Here is a 19,609-nt window from a genome sequence, read left to right as displayed (position 1 = left end):
TGCGACGACGTCGACAATGTCGACGCGACGACGACGCGACGACGTCGACTATGTCGACGCGACGACGTCGACAATGTCGACGCGACGACGACGCGACGACGTCGACTATGTCGACGCGACGACGACGCGGCGACGTCGACAATGTCGACGCGACGACTTCGACGACGCGACGTCGACGCGGCGACGTCGACAATGTCGACGCGACGACGTCGACGCGACGACGTCGACGCGGCGACGTCGACAATGTCGACGCGACGACGTCGACGCGACGACGTCGACGCGGCGACGTCGACAATGTCGACGCGACGACGTCGACGCGACGACGTCGACGCGACGACGACAATGTCGACGCGACGACGTCGACGCGGCGACGTCGACGCGACGACGACAATGTCGACGCGGCGACGTCGACGCGGCGACGTCGACGACGCGACGACGACGCGGCGACGTCGACAATGTCGACGCGACGACGTCGACGCGACGACGACGCGGCGACGTCGACAATGTCGACGCGACGACGTCGACGCGACGTCGACGCGGCGACGTCGACAATGTCGACGCGACGACGTCGACGCGGCGACGTCGACAATGTCGACGCGACGACGTCGACGCGGCGACGTCGACAATGTCGACGCGACGACGTCGACGCGGCGACGTCGACAATGTCGACGCGACGACGTCGACGCGGCGACGTCGACAATGTCGACGCGACGACGTCGACGCGACGACGTCGACGCGGCGACGTCGACGCGGCGACGTCGACAATGTCGACGCGACGACGTCGACGCGACGACGTCGACGACGCGACGACGTCGACAATGTCGACGCGACGACGTCGACGCGACGACGTCGACGACGCGACGACGTCGACGCGACGTCGACAATGTCGACGCGGCGACGTCGACGACGCGGCGACGACGCGGCGACGTCGACAATGTCGACGCGGCGACGACGACGCGGCGACGTCGACGCGGCGACGACGCGGCGACGTCGACAATGTCGACGCGGCGACGACGCGGCGACGTCGACAATGTCGACGCGACGACGTCGACGACGCGACGACGACGCGGCGACGACGCGGCGACGTCGACAATGTCGACGCGGCGACGACGCGGCGACGTCGACGACGCGACGTCGACGCGGCGACGTCGACGACGCGACGACGACGCGGCGACGTCGACAATGTCGACGCGACGACGACGCGGCGACGTCGACAATGTCGACGCGACGACGACGACGCGGCGACGTCGACGCGACGACGACGCGGCGACGTCGACAATGTCGACGCGACGACGGCGACGACGCGGCGACGACGCGGCGACGTCGACAATGTCGACGCGACGACGGCGACGACGCGGCGACGACGCGGCGACGTCGACAATGTCGACGCGACGACGGCGACGACGCGGCGACGACGCGGCGACGTCGACAATGTCGACGCGACGACGACGCGACGACGTCGACAATGTCGACGCGGCGACGTCGACGACGCGACGACGACGCGGCGACGTCGACAATGTCGACGCGGCGACGACGACGACGCGGCGACGTCGACGACGCGACGACGACGCGGCGACGTCGACAATGTCGACGCGGCGACGTCGACGACGCGACGACGACGCGGCGACGTCGACAATGTCGACGCGACGACGACGCGGGCGACGTCGACAATGTCGACGCGGCGACGTCGACGACGCGTCGACGACGCGGCGACGTCGACAATGTCGACGCGGCGACGTCGACGACGCGGCGACGACGCGGCGACGTCGACAATGTCGACGCGGCGACGTCGACGACGCGGCGACGACGCGGCGACGTCGACAATGTCGACGCGGCGACGTCGACGACGCGGCGACGACGCGGCGACGTCGACAATGTCGACGCGGCGACGTCGACGACGCGGCGACGACGCGGCGACGTCGACAATGTCGACGCGCGACGTCGACGACGCGGGGACGACGCGGCGACGTCGACAAAGTCGACGCGGCGACGTCGACGACGCGGCGACGACGCGGCGACGTCGACAATGTCGACGCGGCGGCGACGACGCGGCGACGACGCGGCGACGTCGACAATGTCGACGCGGCGACGACGCGGCGACGTCGACAATGTCGACGCGGCGACGACGCGGCGACGACGCGGCGACGTCGACAATGTCGACGCGGCGACGACGCGGCGACGTCGACAATGTCGACGCGGCGACGTCGACGACGCGGCGACGACGCGGCGACGACGCGGCGACGTCGACAATGTCGACACGACGGCGGCGACGACGCGGCGACGACGCGGCGACGTCGACAATGTCGACGCGGCGACGTCGACGACGCGACGACGACGCGGCGACGTCGACAATGTCGACGCGGCGACGTCGACGACGCGACGACGACGCGGCGACGTCGACAATGTCGACGCGGCGACGTCGACGACGCGACGACGACGCGGCGACGTCGACAATGTCGACGCGGCGACGTCGACGACGCGACGACGTCGACGACGCGACGTCGACGACGCGACGACGACGACGACGACGTCGTCGACGACGCGACGACGACGACGTCGACGACGCGGCGACGTCGACGCGGCGACGTCGACGACGCGACGACGTCTACGACGCGGCGACGTCGACGACGTCGACGACGCGACGACGACGCGACGACGTCGACGACGTCGACGCGACGACGTCGACGACGCGACGACGACGCGACGACGTCGACGACGTCGACGCGACGACGTCGACGACGCGACGACGACGCGACGACGTCGACGACGTCGACGCGACGACGCGACGACGTCGACGACGTCGACGCGACGACGCGACGACGTCGACGACGCGACGACGTCGCGGCGACGTCGACAATGTCGACGCGACGACGTCGACGACGCGACGACGTCGACGACGTCGACGCGACGACGTCGACGACGCGACGACGTCCACGCGACGACGTCGACGCGACGACGTCGACGCGACGACGTCGACGACGCGACGACGTCGACGACGTCGACGACGCGACGACGACGCGACGACGTCGACGACGTCGACGCGACGACGTCGACGACGCGACGACGACGCGACGACGTCGACGACGTCGACGCGACGACGCGACGACGTCGACGACGTCGACGCGACGACGACGCGACGACCTCGACGACGTCGACGCGACGACGCGACGACGTCGACGACGCGACGACGTCGACAATGTCGACGCGACGACGTCGACGACGCGACGAAGCGACGACGACGCGACGAAGCGACGACGACGCGACGTCGACGACGCGACGACATCGACGACGCGACGACACGACGACGTCGACGACGCGGCGTCGACGACACGACGACGTCGACATGACGTCGACGACGCGATGACGTCGACGACGCCAAAGCGACGACGACACGATGTCGACGACTCGACGATGCGATGACAGCGACGACGCGGCGTCGACGACGCGACGACGACACGATGTCAACGACGCGACGACGCGACGACGCGACGACGTCGACAACATCGACGCGACGACGCGACGACGTCGACAACATCGACGCGACGACGACACAACGTAGACGCGACGACGCGACGACGCGACGACGTCGACAACATCGACGCGACGACGACACAACGTCGACGCGACGACGACACAACGTAGACGCGACGACGCGACGACGTCGACAACATCGACGCGACGACGACACAACGTCGACGCGACGACACAACGTCGACGCGACGACGTCAACGACGTCACGACGCGACGACGTCGACGACGCGACGTCGACGACGCGACGACGTCGACATGACGTCGACGACGCGACGACGCGACGACGTCGACGACGCGACGCCGACGACGCGACGATGTCGACGCAACGACGCGATGACGACGACGACGCGACGTCGACGACGCGACGCCGACGACACGACTACGTCGACGACGCGACGTCAACGCGACGATGCGACGACGCAACTACGTCGACGACGCGACGTCGACGGGACGACGCAACGACGCGACGTCGACGACGGGACGACGGGACGACGCAACGACGCGACGACGCTACGACGCGATGAAGTGACGACGCGACGACGCGACGTCGACGACGCGACGTCGACGACGGGACGACGCGACGACGTCGACGACGCGACGATGTACACGACGGGACGTCGACGATGGGACATCGACGACGGGACGACGCGACGACGTACACGACGCGACGTCGACGACGCGACGTCGACGACGGGACGACGCGACGACGTCGACGACGTCGACGACGCGACGTCGACGACGTGACGACGACGCGACGACGACGACGCGACGTCGACGACGCGACGACGACGACGCGACGTCGACGACGACGCGACGACGACGACGCGACGACGACGCGACGACGACGCGACGTCGACGTGACGTCGACGACGACGCGACGACGCGACGACGCGTCGACGACGACGCGACGTCGACGACGTCGACGACGACGACGCGACGACGACGACGCGACGACGACGCGACGACGACGACGCGACGACGCGACGTCGACGCGACGTCGACGACGACGCGACGACGTCGACGCGACGTCGACGACGACGCGACGACGACGACGCGACGTCGACGACGACGCGACGACGACGACGACGACGCGACGTCGACGACGACGCGACGACGACGACGCGACGTCGACGACGACGCGACGACGACGACGCGACGTCGACGTCGACGTCGACGTCGACGACGACGCGACGACGACGCGACGACGACGACGCGGCGACGACGACGCGGCGACGACGACGACGCGACGACGACGACGCGACGACGACGCGACGACGACGACGCGGCGACGACGACGACGCGACGTCGACGACGACGCGACGACGACGCGACGACGTCGACGACGCGACGACGACGCGACGACGTCGACAATGTCGACGCGACGACGCCGACGACGCGACGACGACGCGACGACGTCGACAATGTCGACGCGACGACGCCGACGACGCGACGACGCCGACGACGTCACGAAGAGACGCCGACGACGCGACGTCGCGACATCGACGACGCCGACGACGTCACGACGCGACGACGTCGACGACGCAACTACGTCGACGCGACGTCGACGACGCGTCGACGCGACGACGTCGACGACGACGCGACGACGTCGACGACGCGACGACGTCGACGACGCGACGTCGACGACGCGACGACGACGACGCGACGACGCGACGTCGACGACGCGACGTCGACGACGCGGCGACGACGACGACGCGACGACGTCGACAACGTCGACGCGACGACGACACAACGTCGACGCGATGACGCGACGACGTCAACGACGTCACAACGTGACGACGTCGACGATGCGACGTCGACGACGCGACGAAGCGACGACGACGCGACGTCGACGTCGCGACGACGTCGACGACGCGATGAAGCGACGACGACGCGACGTCGACGTCGCGACGACGTCGACGACGCGACGAAGCGACGACGACGCGACGAAGCGACGACGACGCGACGTCGACGACGCGACGACGTCGACGACGCGACGACACGACGACGTCGACGACGCGGCATCGACGACACGACGACGTCGACATGACGTCGACGACGCGATGACGTCGACGACGCCAAAGCGACGACGACACGATGTCGACGACTCGACGATGAGATGACAGCGACGACGCGGCGTCGACGACGCGACGACGACACGATGTCAACGACGCGACGACGCGACGACGCGACGACGTCGACAACATCGACGCGACGACGCGACGACGTCGACAACATCGACGCGACGACGACACAACGTCGACGCGACGACACAACGTCGACGCGACGACGTCAACGACGTCACGACGCGACGACGTCGACGACGCGACGTCGACGACGCGACGACGTCGACATGACGTCGACGACGCGACGACGCGACGACGTCGACGACGCGACGCCGACGACGCGACGATGTCGACGCAACGACGCGATGACGACGACGACGCGACGTCGACGACGCGACGCCGACGACGCGACTACGTCGACGACGCGACGTCAACGCGACGATGCGACGACGCGACTACGTCGACGACGCGACGTCGACGGGACGACGCAACGACGCGACGTCGACGACGGGACGACGCAACGACGCGACGATGCTACGACGCGATGAAGTGACGACGCGACGACGCGACGTCGACGACGCGACGTCGACGACGGGACGACGCGACGACGTCGACGACGCGACGATGTACACGACGGGACGTCGACGACGGGACGTCGACGACGGGACGACGCGACGACGTACACGACGCGACGTCGACGACGCGACGTCGACGACGGGACGACGCGACGACGTCGACGACGTCGACGACGCGACGTCGACGACAGGACGACGACGCGACGACGACGCGACGACGACGACGACGACGCGACAACGACGACGACGCGACGACGACGACGCGACGACGACGACGACGCGACGACGACGACGCGACGTCGACGACGACGCGACGTCGACGACGCGACGACGTCGACGTCGACGCGACGACGACGCGGCGACGACGACGCGGCGACGGCGACGACGACGACGCGACGACGTCGACGCGACGACGACGCGGCGACGACGACGCGGCGACGGCGACGACGACGACGCGACGACGACGACGCGACGTCGACGACGACGCGACGTCGACGCGACGACGTCGACAATGTCGACGCGACGACGTCGACGACGCGACGTCGACGCGACGACGTCGACAATGTCGACGCGACGACGTCGACGACGCGACGACGACGCGACGACGTCGACAATGTCGACGCGACGACGTCGACGACGCGACGACGACGCGACGACGTCGACGCCGACGACGCGACGACGCCGACGACGTCACGAAGCGACGCCGACGACGCGACGTCGCGACATCGACGACGCGACGACGCCGACGACGTCACGACGCGACGACGTCGACGACGCAACTACGTCGACGCGACGTCGATGACGCGTCGACGCGACGACGTCGACGACACGACGTCGTCGACGCGACGACGTGGACGACGCGATGAAGTGACAACGTGACGACGACGCGGCGTCGACGACGCGGCGTCGACGACGCGACGACGCGACGACGCGACGACGTCGACGACGCGACGACGTCGACGACGCGTCGACGACGCGACGACGTCGACGACGCGTCGACGACGCGTCGACGACGCGACGACGACGCGACGACGTCGACGACGCGACGACGTCGACGACGCGACGTCGACGACGCGACGACGTCGACGCGACGACGACGACGCGACGACGTCGACGACGCGACGTCGACGACGCGACGACGTCGACGCGACGACGACGACGCGACGACGTCGACGCGACGACGACGACGACGACGCGACGACGTCGACGCGACGACGACGACGACGACGCGACGACGTCGACGACGCGACGACGTCGACGACGCGACGTCGACGACGCGACGACGACGACTCGACGACGCGACGTCGACGACGCGACGTCGACGACGCGACGACGACGACGCGACGTCGACGACGCGGCGACGACGACGACGCGGCGAAGCGACGACGACGCGACGTCGACGACGCGACGAAGCGACGACGACGCGACGTCGACGACGCGACGACGTCGACGACGCGACGACACGACGACGTCGACGACGCGGCATCGACGACACGACGACGTCGACATGACGTCGACGACGCGATGACGTCGACGACGCCAAAGCGACGACGACACGATGTCGACGACTCGACGATGCGATGACAGCGACGACGCGGCGTCGACGACGCGACGACGACACGATGTCAACGACGCGACGACGCGACGACGCGACGACGTCGACAACATCGACGCGACGACGCGACGACGTCGACAACATCGACGCGACGACGACACAACGTAGACGCGACGACGCGACGACGTCGACAACATCGACGCGACGACGACACAACGTCGACGCGACGACACAACGTCGACGCGACGACGTCAACGACGTCACGACGCGACGACGTCGACGACGCGACGTCGACGACGCGACGACGTCGACATGACGTCGACGACGCGACGACGCGACGACGTCGACGACGCGACGCCGACGACGCGACGATGTCGACGCAACGACGCGATGACGACGACGACGCGACGTCGACGACGCGACGCCGACGACGCGACTACGTCGACGACGCGACGTCAACGCGACGATGCGACGACGCAACTACGTCGACGACGCGACGTCGACGGGACGACGCAACGACGTGACGTCGACGACGGGACGACGCAACGACGCGACGACGCTACGACGCGATGAAGTGACGACGCGACGACGCGACGTCGACGACGCGACGTCGACGACGGGACGACGCGACGACGTCGACGACGCGACGATGTACACGACGGGACGTCGACGACGGGACATCGACGACGGGACGACGCGACGACGTACACGACGCGACGTCGACGACGCGACGTCGACGACGACGACGCGACGACGACGACGCGACGACGACGCGACGACGACGACGTCGACGACGCGACGACGACGCGACGAGTCGACGACGCGACGCGTCGACGACGCGACGATGACGCGACGAGTCGACGACGCGACGACGCGACGTCGACGACGACGCGACGTCGACGCGACGTCGACGACGACGCGACGTCGACGCGACGTCGACGACGACGAGACGACGTCGACGCGACGTCGACGACGACGCGACGTCGACGACGACGCGACGTCGACGACGCGACGTCGACGACGACGACGCGACGTCGACGACGACGCGACGACGACGACGCGACGTCGACGACGACGCGACGACGACGACGCGACGTCGACGACGACGCGACGACGACGACGACGCGACGTCGACGACGACGCGACGTCGACGTCGACGCGACGTCGACGACGACGCGACGACGACGCGACGACGACGCGACGACGACGACGCGGCGTCGACGACGACGCGACGACGACGACGCGGCGACGACGACGCGGCGACGACGACGACGTCGACGACGCGACGACGCGACGACGCGACGACGTAGACGACACGACGTCGACGACGCGACGACGTCGACGCGACGACGACGACGACGACGCGACGACGTCGACGCGACGACGACGACGACGACGCGACGACGTCGACGACGCGACGACGTCGACGCGACGTCGACGACGCTACGACGACGACGCGACGACGCGACGTCGACGACGCGACGTCGACGACGCGGCGACGACGACGACGCGGCGACGTCGACGACGCGACGACGTCGACAACGTCGATGCGACGACGACACAACGTCGACGCGATGACGCGACGACGTCAACGACGTCACAACGTGACGACGTCGACGATGCGACGTCGACGACACGACGAAGCGACGACGACGCGACGCGACGACACGACGACGTCGACGACGCGGCATCGACGACACGACGACGTCGACATGACGTCGACGACGCGATGACGTCGACGACGCCAAAGCGACGACGACACGATGTCGACGACTCGACGATGCGATGACAGCGACGACGCGGCGTCGACGACGCGACGACGACACGATGTCAACGACGCGACGACGCGACGACGCGACGACGTCGACAACATCGACGCGACGACGCGACGACGTCGACAACATCGACGCGACGACGACACAACGTAGACGCGACGACGCGACGACGCGACGACGTCGACAACATCGACGCGATGACGACACAACGTCGACGCGACGACGACACAACGTAGACGCGACGACGCGACGACGTCGACAACATCGACGCGACGACGACACAACGTCGACGCGACGACACAACGTCGACGCGACGACGTCAACGACGTCACGACGCGACGACGTCGACGACGCGACGACGACGGCGACGCGACGTCGACGACGACGCGACGACGACGCGACGACGACGACGTCGACGACGCGACGTCGACGACGCGACGACGACGACGCGACGACGACGACGCGACGAGTCGACGACGCGACGTCGACGACGCGACGAGTCGACGACGCGACGACGCGACGACGACGACGCGACGACGCGGCGACGACGCGACGTCGGCGACGTCGACGACGCGGCGACGACGCGACGTCGGCGACGTCGACGACGCGGCGACGACGCGACGACGACGTCGACGACGCGACGACGACGACGCGACGACGACGTCGACGACGCGACGACGACGACGCGACGACGACGACGCGACGTCGTCGACGACGCGACGACGACGTGGACGACGCGACGTCGTCGACGCGACGACGTGGAAGACGCGATGAAGTGACGACATGACGACGACACGACGTCAACGCCGCCGCGACGCGACGACGTCGACGACGCGGCGTTGACGACGCGACGACACGACGACGTCGACAACGTCGACGCGACGACGACACGACGTCGACGCGATGACGCGACGACGTGACGACGTCGACGACGCGACGACGACGCGACGTCGCGTCGACGCGACGACGTCGACGACGCCCCGTCGATGACGAGACGTCGACGACGCGACGACGCGACGACGCGACGACGTCGACATGACCGCGACGCCGCCGCGACGCGACGCCGCCGCGACGCGACGTCGACGACGCGACGTCGACGCGACGATGCAACGACGCGACCGCGTGACGTCGACGACGCAACGACGCGACGACGCTACGATGCGACGACGCGACGACGTCGACAACGTCGACGCGACGACGACACGATGTCAACGACTCGACGATGCGATGACGTCGACGACGCGACGAAGCGGCGTCGACGACGCGACAACGTCACGACGCGACGACGCGACGACGTCGACGACGCGACGACGACGACGCGACGACGTCGACGACGCGACGACGACACGATGTCAACGACTCAACGACGTGATGACGTCGACGACACGACGACGTCACGACGCGACGACGCGACGACGCGACGTCGACGACGCGACGTCGTAGACGCAACGACGCGACGACGTCGACAACATCGACGCGACGACGACACAACGTCGACGCGACGACGTCAACGACGTCACGACGCGACGACGCCGACAACGTTGACGCGACGACGACACAACGTCGACGCAACGACGCGATGACGACGCGATGACGTCAACGACGTCACGACGCGACGACGCGACTACGTCGACGACGCGACGTCAACGCGACGATGCGACGACGCGACTACGTCGACGACGCGACGTCGACGCGACGATGCAACGACGCGACGTCAACGACGGGACGACGCAACGACGCGACGTCGACGACGCGACGACGTACACGACGCGACGTCGACGACGCGACGTCGACGACGGGACGACGCGGCGACGTCGACGACGGGACGACGCGACGACGTCGACGACGCGACGACGTACACGACGCGACGTCGACGACGCGACGTCGACGACGGGACGACGCGACGACGACGCGACGTCGACGACGCGACGACGCGACGACGCGACGACGCGACGACGACGACGCGACGAAGCGACGACGACGCGACGTCGAAGACGCGACGACGCGACATCGACGACGCGACGACGACGTCAACATGATGTCGACGACGCGACGACATCGACGCCGCGACGTCGACGACGTCAACGACGCGACGACGTCGACGACGTCAACATGACGTCGACGACGAAACGACGAGACGACGTCGACGACGAGACGGCGACGACGCGACGACGTCGACAACGTCGACGCGACGACGACACGACGTCGACGCGACGACGTTAACGACGTCACGACGCGACGACACGACGACGACGCGACGTCGACGACGCGACTACGTCGACGACGCGACGTCGACGACGCGACTACGTCGACGACGCGACGATGCAACGACGCGACCACGTGACGTCGACGACGCAACGACGCGACGACGCGACGACGTCGACAACGTCGACGCGACGACGACACGATGTCAACGACTCGACGACGCAATGACGCGACGACGTCGACGACGTGACAATGTGACGTCGACGACGTGACGTCGACGACGCCGACGACGCGACGACGCGACGAAGCGACGACGCGACGATGACGTGACGTCGAAGACGCAACGACGCGACGACGTCGACGCGACGACGACGTGACGACGTCGACGACGTCACGACGCGACGACGTCGACGACGCGACGTCGACGACGCGACGTCGACGACGAGATGACGCGAGGACGCGACGACGTCGACGACGCGACGTCGTCGACGCGACGATGTGGACGACGCGATGAAGTGACGACGCGACGACGACGCGACGTCGACGACGCTGCGACGCGACGACGTCGACGACGTGACGACGCGAAGACGCGACGACATCGACGACGCGACGTTGACTACGCGACGACGCGACCACGCGGCCACGCGACGTCGACGACGCGACGAAGCGACGACGCGACGACGCGACGACGTGACGTCGACGACGCGACGACGCGACGGCAACACGACGTCGACGACGCGACGACGCGACGTCGACGACGCGACGTCGTAGACGCGACGACGTCGACAAAGTCGACGCAACGACGCGACGACGTCGACAAAGTCGACGCCACGACGGCGACGACACGACGTCAACGCGACGACGCGACGACGTCAACGACGTCACGACGCGACGACGTCGACATGACGTCGACGACGCAACGACGACGACGCGACGACGACGCGACGTCGACGACGTCGCGACGCTGAGGACGTCGTCGACGCGAAGACGCGGCGACGTCGACGACGCGACGACGTCGACGTCGACGACGCAGGCGACGTCGACGCCGTGACGACGCGACGACGTGACGACCGCGACGATTGACGACGTGACGTCGATGACGCGACGAAGTCGACTCGACGACGTCGACGACGCGGCGACGTCGACGACGCGATGTCGACGACACGACGACACGTCTACGTCGACGCGACGTCGACGACGCGACGATGTGGACGACGCGATGAAGTGACGACGCGACGACGCGACGTCGACGAAGCGACGACGTGACGACGCGACGACATCGACATGACGTCGACGAGGCGACGACGCGACGACGTCGACGACGCCACGACGTCGACGATGCGACGTCGACGATGCGCGACGTCGACAACGTCGACGCGACGACAACACGACGTCGACGCGACGACGCGACGACGTCAACGACGTCATGACGTGACGACGTCGACGACGCGACGTCGACGATGCAACGACGCGACCACGTGACGTCGACGACGCAACGACGCGACGACGCTACGACGCGACGACGCGACAACGTCGACGCAACGACGACACGACGTCAACGACTCGACGACGCGATGATGCGACGACGTCGACGACGTGACAATGTCGACGACGTGACAATGTGATATCGACGACGCGACGCCGACGACGTCACGACGTCGACGCCGCGACGACGCGATGATGATGCGACGTCGACGACGCGACATCGACACCGTGACGACGCGACGACGTCGACGACGACGCGACGACGACGTCGCGACGTCGACGACGACGCGGGTGACGACGTCGCGATGTCGACGACGAGACGACGTCGACGCGACGACGACGTGACGACGCGACGACGTCGACGACGCGACGTCGACGACGCGACGACGTCGACGACGCGACGTCGACGACGCGACGACGCCACTACTTCGACGCGACGACGAGACGACGCGACGACGTCGACGACGCGACGACGACGCGACGTCGACGACGTCGACGACGCGACGACGACGCGACGACGACGCGACGTCGACGACGCGACGACGCGACGACGCGACGACGACGACGCGACGACGCGACGAAGCGACGACGACGCGACGTCGAAGACGCGACGACGCGACGTCGACGACGCGACGACGACGTCAACATGATGTCGACGACGCGACGACATCGACGCCGCGACGTCGACCACGTCGACGACGTCGACATGACGTCGACGACGAGACGACGAGACGACGTCGAAGACGAGACGGCGACGACGCGACGACGTCGACAACGTCGACGCGACGACGACACGACGTCGACGCGACGACGTTAACGACATCACGACGCGACGACACGACGACGACGCGACGTTGACGACGCGACGTCGACGACGCGACTACGTCGACGACGCGACGTCGACGACGCGACTACGTCGACGACGCGACGATGCAACGACGCGACCACGTGACGTCGACGACGCGACGACGCGACGACGCGACGACGTCGACAACGTCGACGCGACGACGACACGATGTCAACGACTCGATGACGCAATGACGCGACGACGTCGACGACGTGACAATGTGACGTCGACGACGTGACGTCGACGACGCCGACGACGCGACGACGCGACGAAGCGACGACGCGACGATGACGCGACGTCGAAGACGCAACGACGCGACGACGTCGACGCGACGACGACGTGACGACGTCGACGACGTCACGACGCGACGTCGACGACGCGACGTCGACGACGAGATGACGCGAGGACGCGACGACGTCGACGACGCGACGTCGTCGACGCAACGATGTGGACGACGCGATGAAGTGACGACGCGACGACGACGCGACGTCGACGACGCTGCGACGCGACGACGTCGACGACGTGACGACGCGAAGACGCGACGACATCGACGACGCGACGTTGACTACGCGACGACGCGACCACGCGGCCACGCGACGTCGACGACGCGACGAAGCGACGACGCGACGACGCGACGACGTGACGTCGACGACGCGACGGCAACACGACGTCGAAGACGCGACGACGCGACGTCGACAACGCGACGTCGTAGACGCGACGACGTCGACAAAGTCGACGCCACGACGACGACGACACGACGTCAACGTGACGACGCGACGACGTCAACGACGTCACGACGCGACGACGTCGACATGACGTCGACGACGCAACGACGACGACGCGACGACGACGCGACGTCGACGACGTCACGACGCGAGGACGTCGACGACGCGAAGACGCGGCGACGTCGACGACGCGACGACGTCGACGCCGTGACGACGCGACGACGTGACGACCGCGACGATGACGACGTGACGTCGATGACACGACGAAGTCGACTCGACGACGTCGACGACGCGATGAAGTGACGACGCGACGACGCGACGTCGACGAAGCGACGACGTGACGACGCGACGACATCGACATGACGTCGACGAGGCGACGACGCGACGACGTCGACGACGCCACGACGCCACGACGTCGACGATGCGACGTCGACGACGCGACGACGTCGACAACGTCGACGCGACGACGACACGACGTCGACGCGACGACGCGACGACGTCAACGACGTCATGACGTGACGACGTCGACGACGCGACGTCGACGATGCAACGACGCGACCACGTGACGTCGACGACGCGACGACGCTACGACGCGACGACGTGACAACGTCGACGCAACGACGACACGACGTCAACGACTCGACGACGCGATGATGCGACGACGTCGACGACGTGACAATGTCGACGACGTGACAATGTGATATCGACGACGCGACGCCGACGACGTCACGACGTCGACGCCGCGACGACGCGATGATGATGCGACGTCGACGACGCGACATCGACACCGTGACGACGCGACGACGTCGACGACGACGCGACGACGACGTCGCGACGTCGACGACGACGCGGCGACGACGTCGCGATGTCGACGACGAGACGACGTCGACGCGACGACGACGTGACGACGCGACGACGTCGACGACGCGACGTCGACGACGCGACGACGCCACTACTTCGACGCGACGACGTCGACGACGCGACGACGTCGACGACGCGACGTCGACGACGCGACGACGTCGACGACCCGACGTCGACTACGCGACATCTACGACGCGACGACGCGACGACGTCGACGACGCGACGTCGTCGACGCGACAAAGTGGAGGACGCGATGAAGTGGCGACGCGACGTCGACGACGGGACGACGCGACGACGCGACGACACGACAACGACGCGACGTCCACGACGCGACGACGTGACGACGACGCGACGTCGGCGACGCGATGAAGACGCAGCGTCGACGACGCGACGGCGACGACGTCGACGACGCGACGGCGACGACGTCGATGACGCGACGACGCGACGACGCGACGACGACGACGAGACGACGCGACGACGCGACGACGACGACGCGACGACGTCGACGACGCGACGTCGCGACGTCGACGACGCGACGACGTCGACGACGCGACGTCGACGACGCGACGACGTCGACGACGCGACGTCGACGACGCGACGACGCGACGACGCCGACGACGCGACGACGCCGACGCCGCGACGTCGACGACGCGACGACGACGCGACGACGTCGACGACGTCACGACGCGACGTCGACGACGAGACGACGCGTCGACGCGACGACGTCGACGAGACGACGTCGTCGACGCGACGACGTGGACGACGCGATGAAGTGACGACGTGACGACGACGCGACGTCGACGACGCGACGACGTCGACAACGTCGACAACGTCGACGCGACGACGCGACGACATCGACAACGTCGACGCGACGACGACACAACGTCGACGCGATGACGCGAAGACGTCAACGACGTCACAAACGTGACGACGTCGACGACGCGACGACGACGACGCGACGAAGCGACGACGACGCGACGTCGACGACGCGACGACGTCGACGACGCGGCGTCGACGACGCGACGACGTCGACAAGACGTCGACAACGCGATGACGTCGACGACGCCGAAGCGACGACGACACGATGTCAACGACTCGACGATGCGATGACAGCGACGACGCGGCGTCGAAGACGCGACAACGACACGATCTCAACGACGCGATGACGTCGACGACACGACGACGTCACGACGCGACGACGCGACGTCGACGACGCGACGTCGACGACGACGCGACGTCGACGCGACGATGCGACGTCGACGCGACGATGCAACGACGCGACGTCGACGACGACGCGACATCGACGCGACGATGCAGAACGACGCGACCACGTGACTTCGACGACGCGACGACGCGACGACGTCGACGCGACGACGACACGATGTCAACGACTCGACGACGCGATGACGCGACGACGTCGACGACGTGACAACGTGATGTCGACGACGCGACGCCGACGACGTCACGACGCGACGACGACGTGACGACGTCGACAACACGACGTCGACGACGCGACGACGCGACGACGTCGTTGACGCGACGACGTCGACGACGTCACGACGCGACGACGACGCGACGTCGACGACGCGACTACGTCGACGACGCGACGTCGACGCGACGATGCAACGACGCGACCACGTGACTTCGACGACGCAACGACGCTACAACGCTACGACGCGATGACGCGACGACGTCGACAACGTCGACGCGACGACGACACGATGTCAACGACTCGACGACGCGATGACGCGACGACGTCGACGACGTGACAATGTGATGTCGACGACGCGACGACGACGCGACGTCGAAGACGCGACGACGTCGACAATGCGACGTCGACGACGCGACGACGTCGACGACGCGGCGACGACGACGCGGCGAAGCGACGACGACGCGACGTCGACGACGTCGACGCGACGACGTTAATGACGTCACGACGCGACGACACGACGACGACGCGACGTTGACGACGCAACGTCGACGACGCGACTACGTCGACGACGCGACGTCGATGCGACGATGCAACGACGCGACCACGTGACGTCGACGACGCGACGACGCGACGACGTCAACAACGTCGACGCGACGACGACACGATGTCAACGACTCGACGACGCAATGACGCGACGACGTCGACGACGTGACGTCGACGACGTGACGTCGACGACGCCGACGACGTTATGACGCGACGACGTGACGAAGCGACGACGCGACGACGACGCGACGTCGAAGACGCGACGACGCGACGTCGACGACGCGACGACGTCGACGCGACGACGACGTGACGACGCGACGACGTTAACGACGCGACGTCGACACCGTGACGACGCGACGACGTCGACGACGCGACGTCGACACCGTGACGACGCGACGACGTCGACGACGCGACGACGACGTCGCGACGTCGACGCGACGACGTCGATGCGACGATGTCACGACGTCGACGACGCGACGTCGACGACGCGACTACGTCGACGCGACGACGCGACGATGTCGACGACGTCGACGATGCGACGACGCGACGACGCGACGACGCGACGACGTCGACGATGTCGACGACGTGACGACGCGACGACGTCGACGATGTCGACGACGTCGACGATGCGACGTCGACGACGCGACGACGCGAAGACGCGACGACATCGACGACGCGACGACGCGACGACGTCACGACGTCGACGACGCGACGTCGACGACGCGACGACGCGACGTCGACGACGACGCGACGTCGACGACGCGACGACGTCAACGACGTCATGACGTGACAACGTCGACGACGCGGCGACGACGACGCGGCGACGACGACGCGACGACGTCGAGATGACCGCGATGCCGCGACGATGCCGCGACGCGACGACGTCGACGACGACGCGTCGACGACGCGACGGCAACGACGGGGACGAAGCGACGTCGACGACACGACGACGCGACGAAGTCGACGACGGCACGACGCGACGACGCGACGACGACACGACGCGACAACGGCGACGCGACGACGACGACACGACGACGACGCGACGACGCGACGACGACGACGCGACGACGTCGACACGACGTCGACGACGCGACGTCGACGACGCGTCGACGTCGACGACGTCATGATGCGACGTCGACGACGTGACGACGCGACGACGTCGACGACGACGCGACGACGTCACGACGCGACGACGACGACGCGACTGCGTCGTCTCGACGTCGACGACGCGACGACGCGACAACGCCGCGACGTCGCGACGCGACGACGTCACGACGCTATGACGTCGACGCGACGAACTCGACGACGCGACTACGCGACGACGTCGACGACTCAACGACGTCGACGACGCGACATCGACGACGCGACGACGTCGACGCGACGACGATGACGACGCGACGTCCACGACGCGACGACGCGACGACGCGACATGACATCGACGACGTCGACGACGTCACGACGCCGCGACGTCGACGCGACGAGGTCGACGACGCGACGACTCCGACGACGTCGACGACGCGACCACGCGACGACGTCGACGCAACGATGACGCGACGACGTCGCGACGCCGAAGACCCGACGTCGACGACCCGACGACGACGCAACGTCGACGACGCGACCTCGACGACGTGACGTCGACGACGCGACCTCGACGACGCGACGTCGACGACGCGACGTCGACGAGGCGAGGACGCGACGTCGTCGACGACGCGACGTCAACGACGCGAAGAAGCGACGACGCGACGATGCGACGACGCGACGTCGACGACGCGACGTCGACGACGCGACGACGTCGACGACGCGACGTCGACGACGCGACGACGTCGACGACGCGACGTCGACGACGCGACGTCGACGACGCGAGGGCGCGACGACGTCGACGACGCGACGTCGACGACGCGAGGGCGCGACGACGCGAGGGCGCGACGACGTCGACGACGCGAGGGCGCGACGACGCAAGGGCGCGACGTCGTCGACGACGCGACGTCGACGACGCGAGGGCGCGACGTCGT

Source organism: Gavia stellata, chromosome 3 (genome assembly GCF_030936135.1).
Source record: "Gavia stellata isolate bGavSte3 chromosome 3, bGavSte3.hap2, whole genome shotgun sequence".
Taxonomy (NCBI): Eukaryota; Metazoa; Chordata; class Aves; order Gaviiformes; family Gaviidae; genus Gavia; species Gavia stellata.
The sequence above is the reverse complement of the archived record's forward strand: the minus strand, read 5'-3'. Positions refer to the sequence as shown.